Raw genomic sequence first — 13601 nt, 5'->3', positions numbered from 1 at the left:
CTTGCTGATTTTGCCTTAGTGATATCTCTGAGGTTGGCCTTCCTTGACTGGTCCAGTGGAACTTCCTGCCAGTTCCAACCTTAACTGTGTGAGCTTCTCACTTCACAAATGCAGTCTCACTGTGCGTATGTGTATACTGAGTGCAGTTGCCAAGACAACTTCTTTGAAAGTTCCTTTGAGCATCCTATTGGTCTGGATTCAACTCTTCCTGGGTTTTCTTTCCTCTCTTCCATCAAATGTCAGACACCCACTCCTGGGTGCCCCATTCTGTTCCAAGGGGTGCCTTGTCAGTTTAGCCTTTCCCTTCAGTCCATCTCCCTTATGATAGCAAGAGAACCCTATTTGAGTATTTTTTTCATATTGCCTCTGTTCACAAGCGCATCACACTATTGTATCAAAAATCCCTCAAAATATTTTTGCTGACAAAAAATCAAGAAACTGCGTTAAGCCACTAAATTTTCACAGAGCAGAGTGGTTTCATGATGGTCTCGATCTGGTTTTATTCATTATTTCAAGTTTTAGTTGGAAATTCTTTGGAGGAAAGAAACATCTTTGCTTTTGTTATCTTGTTGTATTTTTTTATGTTACCCTATTTTGTAAATTACACACTGAACTGTGATACCTGGCATGACAGGAGATCCTTCACTGTGTTAAAATCAAGACTAACTTGTAGGTCTTTGAAAGAGAAAAATGAGTAGTTCAGTTTTCATGTTTCCCTCTTCCAACAATCTCAGCTTTAATTTTAGGTTATTAAAATTCAGTCATAGTGTGAGTATGCTAAGTATGGTAATTCCAGTGGAATTTAGATTAAGTGTTTTTGGCCTGCAGATGAAGTTAAATTAAATAATGCTGCCATGTGCCAATATTTTTTCTGTCTTTCAGGATTCTACCCACAAAGATATTGCATTAGAAAGTCAAGGCAATTGCTGGGGTTTCAAGCCTATCAATTGGAAGTATTTAAACTCTAAAAGATGTAGAAAAAATGAGCCTGAAATGAATCTCTGCATCCCAGTCTCATTGAATTAATTCCATTCGAGAAGCTGCATTTGCAGAGTTTTGCTGGTGTTACTTCCAAAGCCAGCTAGCAGCCCACCTTTGTGGTTCTTGACTGATGGAGTTACTGAATTCCTCATGGGATGAGGTTATCTGGAGCCCTGCGGATAAAATTCTGAAAGACTTTATTATTGTGATAGAATTTGTATGGATTACTTAGCATTGCAGGATTGTTTCTTTGTTATTTATATATCCTGTTGTGACACCTTATATAAACTTAAAATCAGATCAGAATAGTACAGTTCTCTTATGAAAGGAATTCAAAGCACACTCTGCTAAAGCTCGACACCTTGAAATAGTCCTTCTGTATCACTTTAACAAACCAACTAACGTGACATTAAATGGGCTGTTTGGCTTTTTACAGTCCTGAAAGTGACTCTGAGACTTGGATGTGATCTGCATTTCCCATAACCTGCCTCTTTGTTGCCTTACACTAACTCTCCATTGCATTAGTTCTTAATCATTTATGATTTTTGATATAATACTAACAGCTTACAGAGCTTACATAGCAGGTAGAACAACCTGCACAGGGAGCCTTAATTGCATATTAAGCAGCTGCCTTCGCTGAGTTGAGGGAACTCAATATAAGGCAAATTTGAATTCAGCTAGTTCTGGCCATGCTCAGAATTTGTTAGCTGTTTAAAAATCTTTGTGCTAGCTAAATTGATGTGGCTTTGAATGTTAAGACTGCAGGCATAAATGATGTACATGCAGAACTGCTGGGACAAAGAATGGCCACACCTGTTCTCTGTCTTCTCAATATGCTCGCTTTCACCGAGTCTGGATTAGCCCCCCCAGGGAATGACAACGTACCATCGATACAGAAAACCAAAATACTCTTTGTTTATAGGAGTCTGTTCCATTCTGTTCTTGAGTGGTATCTGTGGTGGCCCCAAAACAAGTGGCAGCCTGCTCCCAGTAACCGAGAACTCACAGGGAGCAGCAGCCCGCTGCCCATGAGAAAAGCACAGCAGTCTTGTGGTAGCGAGGTAGGTTTAGCGCTTTACATGGCTGTACTTCTCAGCTACATCATCTGGATTACATTATATAACACTTATGCCTGTCTAGAAGCAGTAAAACAGTTTAATAATGCTAAGTTATAGTTTGTTTTTCTTAGTTAGACACATAGGCACCGTCTGATACCCTGCGCCACCTCCCCGTTGATCTCTGCTGCAGCACGTGAAATAGGCCCCGCTGTCATCCAAGACACCTGGGCTGGCTCCAGTGAGATGATGAATCAATAGGTTAAGTTTAATTGATGGGGCATATTATTCTGAATGACTAAGTTGGCTGTTTGTTACAACGGAGGTGCACCTTTTATCTTTGCTTTCTTGGACCTGAGGCTATAAAACTCTAGGCTACATCCTTTATTCAGACTTACTGTACGTTTCTGACACTATAGTGCTCTAATATCTTGCCGTATGTCACTGTCATCTCAGCTGCGAGACTCCAATGCAAGAATTCATCTTGGCTGTGTTGCCCTTATATCCTTTGCAGCAGGCAAAAATATTTACCAGAGCAGAGATAGAGAGAGCAGACACTGAGTAATATATGTGAAAAATGATCTATAAATACAGACCTCGATTGACTGGAAATGAAAGACTGTGATAAAAATCCTATTTTTGAAAAGTGCAATTGTGCCAAGGAGTGCATTGCCTGCTCTAAGCTTTTATACAAGTTGTACAGTTTACGCTTTACTTTATTTTTTTTATATTACTACTAGAACATCAGGAAAGTGTACTAATGGGTTCAGAAAAACAGTCATTGTAAAACTATTGCCAAATTACACAGCTAGACTTCACTGGGTGCACTTTACAGCACTCTGTTTCATATGCCACTCTGGATTAGAAAAGCTTTTAAAAAAGGGAAGGAAGGTGTCAGAGATGGCAGATTCAAGGAAATAAATAATAATAGAAAGAGTGGAATATTTGATTTGTGTTACTTCTAGCTCGCATTGCTTGTAGTAAAAGATCCACTTTTGAGACACTTGCTCTTTCAGCTGGCAATGAAAGAAACACCTTGTGGTAGGTTTTAGGCTGTTAGAAAATATCACTTGGCTTGTGGATATTCCTGTCATTGTGCTGAGGGATGGGTACATCTTAAGAAACATCAGCAGTCCTGGCTATCAGGGGAGGTCCCAATTGACTGGCGGCTAGCAAACGTGACGCCCATCTACAAGAAGGGCCGGAGGGCAGACCCGGGAAACTACAGGCCTGTCAGTTTGACCTCAGTGCCAGGAAAGCTCATGGAGCAGATCCTCCTGAGAGCCATCATGCAGCACTTGCAGGGCAAGCAGGCGATCAGGCCCAGTCAGCATGGGTTTATGAAAGGCAGGTCATGCCTGACGAACCTGATCTCCTTCTATGACAGAGTGACGCGCTGGGTGGATGAGGGAAAGGCTGTGGATGTGGTCTACCTTGACTTCAGCAAGGCTTTTGACACCGTCTCCCACAGCATTCTCCTCAAGAAACTGGCTGCTCTTGGCTTGGACTGGCGCACGCTTCGTTGGGTTAGAAACTGGCTGGATAGCCGGGCCCAAAGAGTCGTGGTGAATGGAGCCAAGTCCAGTTGGAGGCCAGTCACTAGTGGCGTCCCCCAGGGCTCGGTGCTGGGGCCGGTCCTCTTTAATATCTTCATCGATGATCTGGACGAGGGCATCGAGTGCACCCTCACTAAGTTCGCAGATGACACCAAGTTAGGTGCGTGTGTCGATCTGCCCAAGGGTAGGAAGGCTCTGCAGGAGAATTTGGATAGGCTGCACCGATGGGCTGAGGTCAACTGCATGAAGTTCAACAAGGCCAAGTGCCGGGTCCTGCACCTGGGGCGCAATAACCCCAAGCAGAGCTACAGGCTGGGAGAGGAATGGTTGGAAAGCTGCCAGGCAGAGAAGGACCTGGGAGTGATGGTGGATAGTCGGCTGAATATGAGCCAGCAGTGTGCTCAGGTGGCCAAGAAGGCCAACGGCATCCTGGCTTGTATCAGGAACAGTGTGACCAGCAGGGCTAGGGAGGTGATCGTCCCCCTGTACTCAGCTCTGGTGAGGCCGCACCTCGAGTACTGTGTTCAGTTTTGGGCCCCTCGCTACAAGAAGGACATCGAGGTGCTTGAGCGGATGCAGAGAAGGGCGACGAAGCTGGTGAGGGGCCTGGAGAACAAGTCCTACGAGGAGCGGCTGAGGGAGCTGGGCTTGTTCAGCCTGGAGAAGAGGAGGCTCAGGGGTGACCTTATCGCTCTTTTTAGGTACCTCAAGGGAGGCTGTAGCGAGGTGGGGGTTGGCCTGTTCTCCCACGTGCCTGGTGACAGGACGAGGGGGAATGGGCTTAAGTTGAGCCAGAGGAGTTTTAGGTTAGATGTTAGGAAGAACTTCTTCACTGAAAGGGTTGTGAGGCACTGGAACAGGCTGCCCAGGGAAGTGGTGGAGTCACCATCCCTGGAAGTCTTTAAAAGACGTTTAGATGTAGAGCTTAGGGAAATGGTTTAGTGGGGACTGTTAGCGTTAGGTTGGAGGTTGGACTCGATGACCTTGAGGTCTCTTCCAACCTAGAAAATTCTGTGATTCTGTGATTCTGTGATCACACCAGGCTTATAAAGACTGATGATCTTCATGCAGACTACGCATAGAAAGCATTAAACGTCCCTTTCCTTAGGGACAGCTGAAGGATCCAAATACTAGAATGAGTATAAATAGAGGCTTGGTATCAACGTGATTTTCGTCTGTCATTTGGACAGGTACAGAGGTACCCAGAAGCAGCAGGGAGCAGCAAGAAAAACAAGAGGAGACAAAGCAGGAAGGCTGCACACCGTGACCCGGGGGCTCTCACAGCAGCATGCGGGCCGGGACGGTGAGGTAAGCTGAAACTACAGTCAAGGAAAAGGGCGTCTGCATGCCTGGATGATGGATGTGATCTTTAACATGGTAGCACAGAGGGCTTAATCATGCAGCAACATTTCTGTACCTGTGCTCACCTACCTGCTGCGTGGGCTCAGGACACAATGGGTGTCCCCAGCTGGGGACTTATACTTTCTTCTTATATTTTTCTGAAAGTTGGGTTTTGCTCAACAAAGCATTATTTGACGTGTACCACCCAGGGATCCTTCTTGGAGCTGTTGAGGGTTCGTAGGAGTTAGCTGCAAAGTGAGCAGCGAAATCAGTGAGTTAGATAAGAGCTGAGAGCTCTTCAAGATTGGGCCAGTGCTGCATGTGGTGTGAAGAAAGCTGCACAGAGCTGTCTTGGGTAGGCCTTCAGGGGAAAATGCTGTGATTCTTAACATTTTGTGGTAAAAATTGGAAGGCCTGCAAACTCTAGCTGTTGAGTGTTTGAAGGGACAATAGCATCGATTGCTGTGGGTGAAGGGTGTTTGGGGACACTTGGTCCTCAAAGGCACGTGGGAGACCTCAGCAGAGCCGGGTGTGGAAAGATGGGCAGGCCATTTGCTTCTGAGAGCCTTCACTGGTTTAAAGAAACTCAAGCCCTTGGGTTTTATGAATTTCTTAGAGAAGTTTAGTGTTTCTTTAAGCATAATAAATTACAGAGAAAAGCTCCTATCTATAAAAAGACCACTTCTTCCTAAGCACTGGACGCCTTTAGATCCAGGCCACGCGTTACAACCAGAGCCAGCCAGAGGAGCTGCTGGCTGGCAGCAGTGCCAGCTCCTGAGAAAGGGGCGATTCATCCAGAGTGACCTTCCAGCCCTTCAGCTATTTCCTAAATGTGCTCTCCTGAGGTGCTGTTATTTAACTGCAGGCATCAGGCCTTGTTCTCCCGCTGGCTCTGCGGCTGTTGCTCATTGACAGGTTGGAGCAATCGACGCGGTTCCTACCGGGCTGCTGCTTTGCAAAGGTCATGTACGCCCCGACAAAGTCTGTCGCTCGCCTTTTAAGAACAGTAGGAATCAAATCTTCTCAGTAACTGTGACCAACAAAGCTACGGGAGATGTTTTGCAGCTTAATATTCTATTACAGATTAGAGCCACTGGGAAAACTTTTGAAGTAACACAAGAAAGAAACAAAAAAGTAAATAAAAAGCTCTTCAAGGCTGAAGTCTTTTAGCAATCCAGGCTGTCGGTACACTCACCAAGCTTACCAAATAAGCTTTCTTTTTTTTTTTTCTGTTTTTGAAAATAAACAAAACGCTGCTGTTAGGAGCACCAGGAGGTTTTACCAAGTGCCTATGAAACACTTGTACAAATGCTGGCTTGCTTATGGCAGGGATCAGGGAGCTGGCTGGCACTCAGAGGGGAGGGAAAGAGGGTAAGAGATAAATACTTACACCTAGGAAGACGACATTTTTGAGACCACGGATGTGCTGTGCGTGACTGGGTTGAAGGCTGTAGGTTAAACAACAGAATTCCCATTGAGCTGATAGTGCTGTGTGTCAGCTCTGCATGTCTCACCTACTACAGGTCTCATGGTAAAATACACTCCGAGTGCTAGGAAGGGAAGACTTCGTTAGCAGCCCTGTTTATTGCACTGAATAGGGCATTTCTATACCCTGTGATATCCAGACGTTTGCTCTGAGTTCAGAAAATTACTTTTCATTGTAGTAACGGGAGTGGGCTCTTCTGAAATTGCTTGGGGTAAGAACAATACCCAAGACTGGTTTAACCAGAATTTGTCAACCATCTGCACTGTGTAAGCCACACATACCGCATGCTGCAGGATGATTAAGAATATTTGAGAGGAGCAATAACCATATGCTAGTTTTGTATCAGTCATAAATGGGATTCTTTTCCTCAGCTGAAAAATGTACCTGGAAGGAGGCGAAGCTCAACTAAATGAGGTTTGCATGTGAATTTTTGTTGCTATCTCAGAACAGTTGTGATTGCTTGTAAAGGAATTAGACACGTCTAAGCAATCATTAGGTTATTTTGATTTGCTCAGTGTGATTTTTCAGAAGACAAGATGCCTGATGTCGCTGGGTAACGCAATTACACACCCCTGGAGAAATCCTGAGTGTCTGGTGGTGGCTCTCGCTTAATGTGATTGATATATTGTAATTTTTATACTCAAGGGGAGGCAGGGCTTTCACATAGATTTGAGAGAAGGATAAAAATGACTCTCTAAATAATTACATTTTGCTTTAGTGTTGCTGTCTGTGAGACGTAGGACGTTTGGAGGTGAAGTAGAAATTACTTCTAACTTCTGTTGAGTTCGTAAACCAATTAAGAAGTGTTAAACAAGCCTTCCTTTCTTCCACCTAAATCTCTGTGCCTACCATTTACTATTCACCCTTTTTTTCACTCACTTTAAGGCTTGATCTTGATGTCTTGGAGGAATAAAAATCAGAAAAGAAGTTGGGTGAGTGCTTAACCTGCCATGGGGTGTTACAGCTTTCCTCTCTTAGTTGAGCCGTGTGTTCTTTTGTCCAGTCAATGTTGGATTCTGTGTGGAGATGAGTAGGACCTTGCCTTGAGAGTGATTCTGGATGCAGTGAAGACCTGGAAGATTTAGGTAGTAAGGGCAGGAGATAGGATAGATCCAAACAACAAAAAACAAGCCATGGCTCAGATAGGAAGAGACAGGTAAGCAGGGAGCAGCAATTTGCTTTCATCAGTATATATTGCTGCAGCTTTTAAAAAACATTTTAAGGAATTAAGCAGTGTATTTTTATCTTGAGAAAAAGACACAACCACTGCAGGAAGGATCCCTGAAGCCTTAAGGTGCTGTTTGCCATGGTTGCCGCAGTAGTTGTGATGTGCAGCATATGGTGGGGAGCTGCTGGGGTTTTCCCCAGAAATTTGTGCTTCTCTTTCCCTGCCTGCTCTGTGAGAGCTGAGAGCGATGGGGCTCACATCCCTGTGCCAGCCCGCTGGGTGGGCAGGACTGAATTTGGTGGGTTCAGTGGTGCTCTTTCTCTCTGTCCAGTCCAGCTATGTAACTTTTGGTGCTGCACTTAACCATGCTCATGGGTTTATAAATTTCTGCTTCTTGCTCATTTGCATCTGTTTGGCTTTCATTGCCAGTTATTTGACTTTGGTGTGCTCATCTTCTTTATATGAAAGAGCTTTTTAGCACCTGATATTTTCTTCCTGCAAAGGTGCTCTGTAAGCCTGTAACCACCCGGTTTTCTTTGTGACAGACTAACCATACCGAGCCCCTCAGCCTCTGGGTGTCACGCGTCGCCGTGTGTGATGGCCGCTAGCTGTGGCAGCAAGCCCCACGTTGAAAACATCAGCACCATGAGAAGAGATGAGTTTAACGCCTCTGTCTTGGATTAAGGGGGGGCGAAACACCTCATGATTTGCATTCATGCAAACATCTTGCCGTGTAAATAATCTTTCAAAGAGCAGGACACGCCATAGCGTGCCCTTGGCTGGCAGGTTGCCCACTTTTCTGTTAGCCGACAGACGTTAAAGAGTTGGGTAAGCGGTGCGAGTAAATCAGCATAGCCTTGTTGTACATGCCCATGGAGCGAGCTGGGCTGCCAGTCATCTGACAGCCAGGAGGACAAAATTTAATGAGATTCAGTTCCGTAAGAATTAGGGATTAGTGGTGGATAAATATAGAAATACGCTGCTCATGTAGGTGTGACTGGATTGTAGAAGGGATATGCAAAATGAGAGAAGTGATTAGGCCTCTGGCAACGTAGGTGTATCCTCTGCGGGCTCGTTACTACCCAACCCAAGGAGATACCTCCTCCTTTCCCTACTGCAGTTGTGCTTAAGCAAGGAAAACATCTTTCTCAGTTAACTTGTGTTTAATTTATTTATTTTTTCTAAGTATATATTTTTTTTATAATAGGCAGGACCCCAAGCTTGGTTTTGAGCTCCTTAAACCAATTCTGAGTGCTCTGAAGTACTGTGTATCAGCAGAGCGGGTCAGACCACACTCATGGGTAGCACACAGAGACATGACTGCCCTTTCTCTTTCTCTTCTCAAAGGCAGAACAATGCTCTGGGTATTAACATTTAGTCAAATCTCTTCTGTCTTCTGCATTTCTTGAGGATATCTGGGAAATGGAGGGCAGGAACTGTGTCCCTGTCAGGGAAAATGATGATTTTGAGGAAACTCATCAGTCATTTTTCTTGGGAATGAGAGAGATTTGAAGTGGTGTATTATGTATTGATAGGTTTGAGGATGCAGAATACCAAAGGTGACACTTTAATAGGTTCCAGAACGGAGACGTACTCCTGTTCTGCTGAGAGCAATGCTCACAGAGACTGCCCTTCCATTCAGTAAATGGAACCAATACTAAAAATGGAGTAAATTATTACAACTATGAATTGGTGACACCAATACTCTCTTTGTACCAAAATAAGAGAAAACAGAAGATCTTTCCGTCCTTCTCACTCTGATCTTTTCCTTAGGCCCCATGTCCCTCACTTGCTTTCCTGCTCTCTCTTTGCTCTCTCCCCCCTTTCCATTCCCATGCTCCTGCTGCCGCTCACACATGCTTCCCTTTGCGTTGCCCTGCCTCTGTACCCATGCACTCTTTCTCTCTTGCTCTTCTTTGTCCTCCCTTCCCTGTGCTCCTTTCCCTCCTCTTCCTCCATGTCTTTTTCTTGGTTTCCCTCTCCCATGATCTCCAGGATCTTGTTACAGGATAGGAGGGGAGCTTGCTGCTTGCCAAAACCTGCTGCTGCGGTGAGGACTTGTAAATACGTTAGATAAGTGTTCTCCAGAAATGCACCTCTAAGTAAATAGTGGGTAGGCAAGATCACAGAGAGATGAAGTTAAGGCCAAATTAATCATAGAGTAGGCTTTGCACGGAGCGCTAAATATTTATGTTCATTGTTAGCATGTGCATCACATTATGCACCATTCGTCTTAATATAAATATCAAAGTGCCTGACACGGCATTACTCACGATGTATAAGCTGTCAGAGCGCGTCACTGTAAATCACTCACACTGTTGCAACCTCATTAATTAATGGATAAGTTAAATAAATAAATAATAATGAAAAAGACTTTCCTTCCTGAGTGGTGAGCCAAGTTACATGTTATTAAACTGGTCACAGAGTGAGACCCTAATGAAGTTCCCTAGTTAGTTTGATGTAATTCTGCACACAGTCTTTTAATAGTGTCTTCAAAGGGTTGTTTTTTTCTTTTTTTCTTTTTTTTTTTCCCTTTAAACATCTTCATGGTTTAAGATGACATGCCCATCAAACAGCCAATGAAGTTGGTGTTCTTAGATCCTTAGGGAGAATTTATTCTCCAGCAGTAACAGCAGCCCGTGTTCCCAGTATTCTGCAGTTGGGGCAGGTGATATTTCAGGGAGAAACTTTGGGTCTGTCCTTCCCATGCATCCCAAAAACTACATTGAGACAGCTCCTAAAGAACACTTCTGTGATGGCCAATGATGTGTTCTTAGTGTCTGGGGATGAGCCTGGCTTGGCAAGGCAGATTTAGCTCCTTGGAAGTGAAGGAACTAACCAATATTGCACTGGTAGAGTGTAGGTCAGATGAGCACAGGATCTAATCAGAATTGCCACCTATGCACACGCAGCAGGCTGGTTAGCAAAGAAGTCAGATCTTTCCTTCCTCACCAGTTACCCACTTCTTTAGGCTTTGGGAGCACGTCAAACACAGGGGCTGTTCCCTTCCTTCCAGGGGTCTTCAGACCCCACTCATCCATGAGGGATTTTGCCCGTATGTAACACTAAGTCCTGCTCCTTGGTTTATTTGCTTCCACCAGATACCTTTAAAAAGAATTGGCATCTTCCACTTTAAAACTTCAGATTTCAGTGCTGGAAACCATAGGCTTTTGGTCCACATGTCTTTTCTCTTTTGAAAATATTACACTTCTCAGTTAAGTGTTGAATTGAAACATAGGAACCGGGTGCCCGGAGAAGCTGTGGGTGCCCCATCCCTGGAGGTGTTCAAGGCCAAGTTGTATGAGGTCCTGGGTACCCTGATGTAGTGGTGTTCCTGCCCATGCAAGGGCTGTAAGGTCCCTTCCAACCCGAGCCATTCTATTGAGTATCTCTTGTTTCCTATTTATAAGCAGATTCTTTGCTGGTGCTCAGGTAATGTGACTTTTCTCTCTTGTGGAGCTCATATGATACGAAGTACCAGCACAGGGGCTTGGGTGCAGGGCTGCTGTGCTTCAGCGGGTCGTAGGCATCTGATGGAACTTCTCCTCCTTCCCCAGCTAGGATGTCTGTGCACATGAAGCTCAAGTCAAATCAACTGTAAAAGGTCATCAGACACTGGGATAATCTGTCCTGTATCTGTAATTAGAGCTTAGAGGAATGGTTCTTGCAGAAGCACTAACAATCCTGGAGAAACTAATTAAAGCTGAAATATGAATCTAGTAACACTCTTCAAGAAAAAAATAATCATATTGCATTGACAGAAGAAGGTTCTGAACCTCAACTCAGATACCCTTTGTCTTCTGACTTCACAGCTGAATCTGATTTTTTTGAGTTAAATTAACAACTAGGAGCTTCTATTAGTAAATTAGCTATGGCATCATAACTTTTTAATTATTATTTAAAGAAGGGAAAACAAATTATTTCCACTTACACCAAAAAAAAAACAGGGAGCCCAAGTATCTGCTCCTTTCCCCAGGTGTGTATCAGGAGTGGATCCACAAAGCTGCCAAAGTTACATCAGTGCAAGTGAGGAAAGAACAAGGCTTTGGCAGGGGAAATGTTCTCGTGACTACACAGCTTGTCCTGGGTGAAGTCCCCATAAAGTATTTAAGCACACGCTCAGCTTGACATCCAGAAACCAGCTGGAAGATACGTGTGTTCAAGCCCAAGTGAGAGCCTGCATTGCCATTTAGATTGGGTCTAGGGTATGGCAAGACTGAGATTTCTCCCAGGGCTTTTTTATTTTGACAGCAGTAAAGGTTTGCACAGTCCTGGTTAACCAGGTCTCTATGGCCAGTACTCCCCATATCATCGCTTTACAGCCAGAGCGTTTGAAGTTAGGATGTGAAAATCTGCAGGAGAACATAATTTGAAGTGCACTTCCTTGAAGTATCAGTGGTACTGAATTTTCAAAATGCTTGAAATTCAGGCTGGGTTCTGTTTTGCACTCTACCTTCCTTTGCAGTTCACTGAACCAAGGCGAAATCCAGTCAGTCTCTAAACTTTCTGCTATGTTTGAAACTGTATAATGATTTTGGAGTTGCTGCTTGTATTCAGGTTTTTTATAGAGTCTGGAAGAAACAGGTTGTATTGGACTGAAAATGGGGAAGATGTACTTCACAACTCCTCGTCCACTTAATCTCTGGCTTTGTCTAAAATGAACAGGAACTCTGCAAAACTGAGGAGAGAATGGTGTGCTTAAGAGATGGGTAATTAGACTTGGGAGTCTTTCTGAGACAGACTTGGAGACAGCTAAGAAAGGGACAGGGTATAAAAGAAAAGCACTGAGTTATTTTTATTCACTTCCTAGAGCATCCTGCCTCAGTTTAAAACTTTAGTGTGCATATACAAGACCAAAATACTCTCAACCAAACGAGCAGCTTCTGCACTGAAAAAAAACCAATAGATTGGACCAAGTATGGGCACTGAGATTGATAATATGCCTGGGGTTAACAGCAGGATAGGTGTAATAGAGCGCACCAGTGCAATGCTGTGTCACCAACTTTTCCTGTAGCTCCATTTATGTATGAGCACCAGCATCTCTTCTGTTTCTCATCCATAAATTTCGACTTAATTTGCTGCCTTAGAGCCTCTGACCGTGCAGTAGTGATGCTAACTTTATTCTTAGGATGAGATGTTAAATATTCTGGGATTGGCCTGGCCTCAGAACAGCATGAAGCGTGTGGGTTACAGAGGCTGACCGCAGAGGGTTTAGCCGGCAGATGGCTGACACACTTTCCATCGGCGTACCCTGCTGCTCCACTGCCAGGCTGGCAGACCTCGTGGACAAGGGTGACTTTTTAGGTGAGACACTCTAATAGTAAGTGTGAAAACCTGCACTAATTTTGGACTAATTACAGGTGTACATGAGGCAAGCCCAATGCTTTCTTCTGGGAAGGAAGCAAAGGTGGTGACTGCTGAGACAGCGGGATTCGAGGCCGTGGGTGGCAGAGGGGAGCGGGTGCAAGTGGCATCACTGGAGGCAGGAGCTCAGCTGGGGCTTTGTGCCGGGGCCAATGCAGATGTCTTGCCAAGAGCCAAAGGGATCATCCCCACCGTGAGCTTCTCCGTGCATCCGTCCTGGCACAAGCGCTCGTGTAATGCCAGGGCAGGCTGGCAGCAAGCAAAATGGTACAGGATGGGGATAAACCCCATGTTGTTTTCAGGTGAGGGAGTAGGAGCAGGCCCTGGAGAAGCTGCCTTTGCAGGGGCTGGCATAGCTAGCTATATGCCAGGGCACATCTGCCCATGGCTTTTGGCCATTCCTTCCTCACCCTCACCTCAGGTGAGAGGAGATGGGTACCAGAGCCATTATCTGCTGCTCCCTGGGGGACAAGGTCTGAGCCATCGGAGGCTGGGGTAGGTAATGGTCTCAAGTTGTGCTGGGGAGCTTCAGATTGGGTATTAGGAAGAATTGCTTAATGGAGAGCGTGGTCAGGCATTGGAATGGGTGCCCAGGGCAGTGGTGGAGTCCTCATCCCTGGAGGAATTTAAGAGACGCGTGGACGTGGCAT

At 44.9% G+C, this 13601-nt stretch overlaps 1 long non-coding RNA gene across 1 annotated transcript in view; it reads left to right on the top strand.

Annotated features, from left to right (window-relative positions):
- The window catches only part of LOC311445060, a 320201-nt gene that overhangs the window by 210556 nt on the left and 96044 nt on the right, over positions 1-13601 (top strand). The window contains exon 8 of the long non-coding RNA XR_014698176.1: positions 4783-4900. This is a non-coding gene — a long non-coding RNA (uncharacterized lncRNA). The remainder of the gene's footprint in view (positions 1-4782; positions 4901-13601) is intronic.

Source organism: Aythya ferina (assembly GCF_964211825.1).
Source record: "Aythya ferina genome assembly, chromosome: 15".
Classification (NCBI taxonomy): Eukaryota; Metazoa; Chordata; class Aves; order Anseriformes; family Anatidae; genus Aythya; species Aythya ferina.
This window is presented reverse-complemented; position numbering and strand designations above follow the sequence as displayed.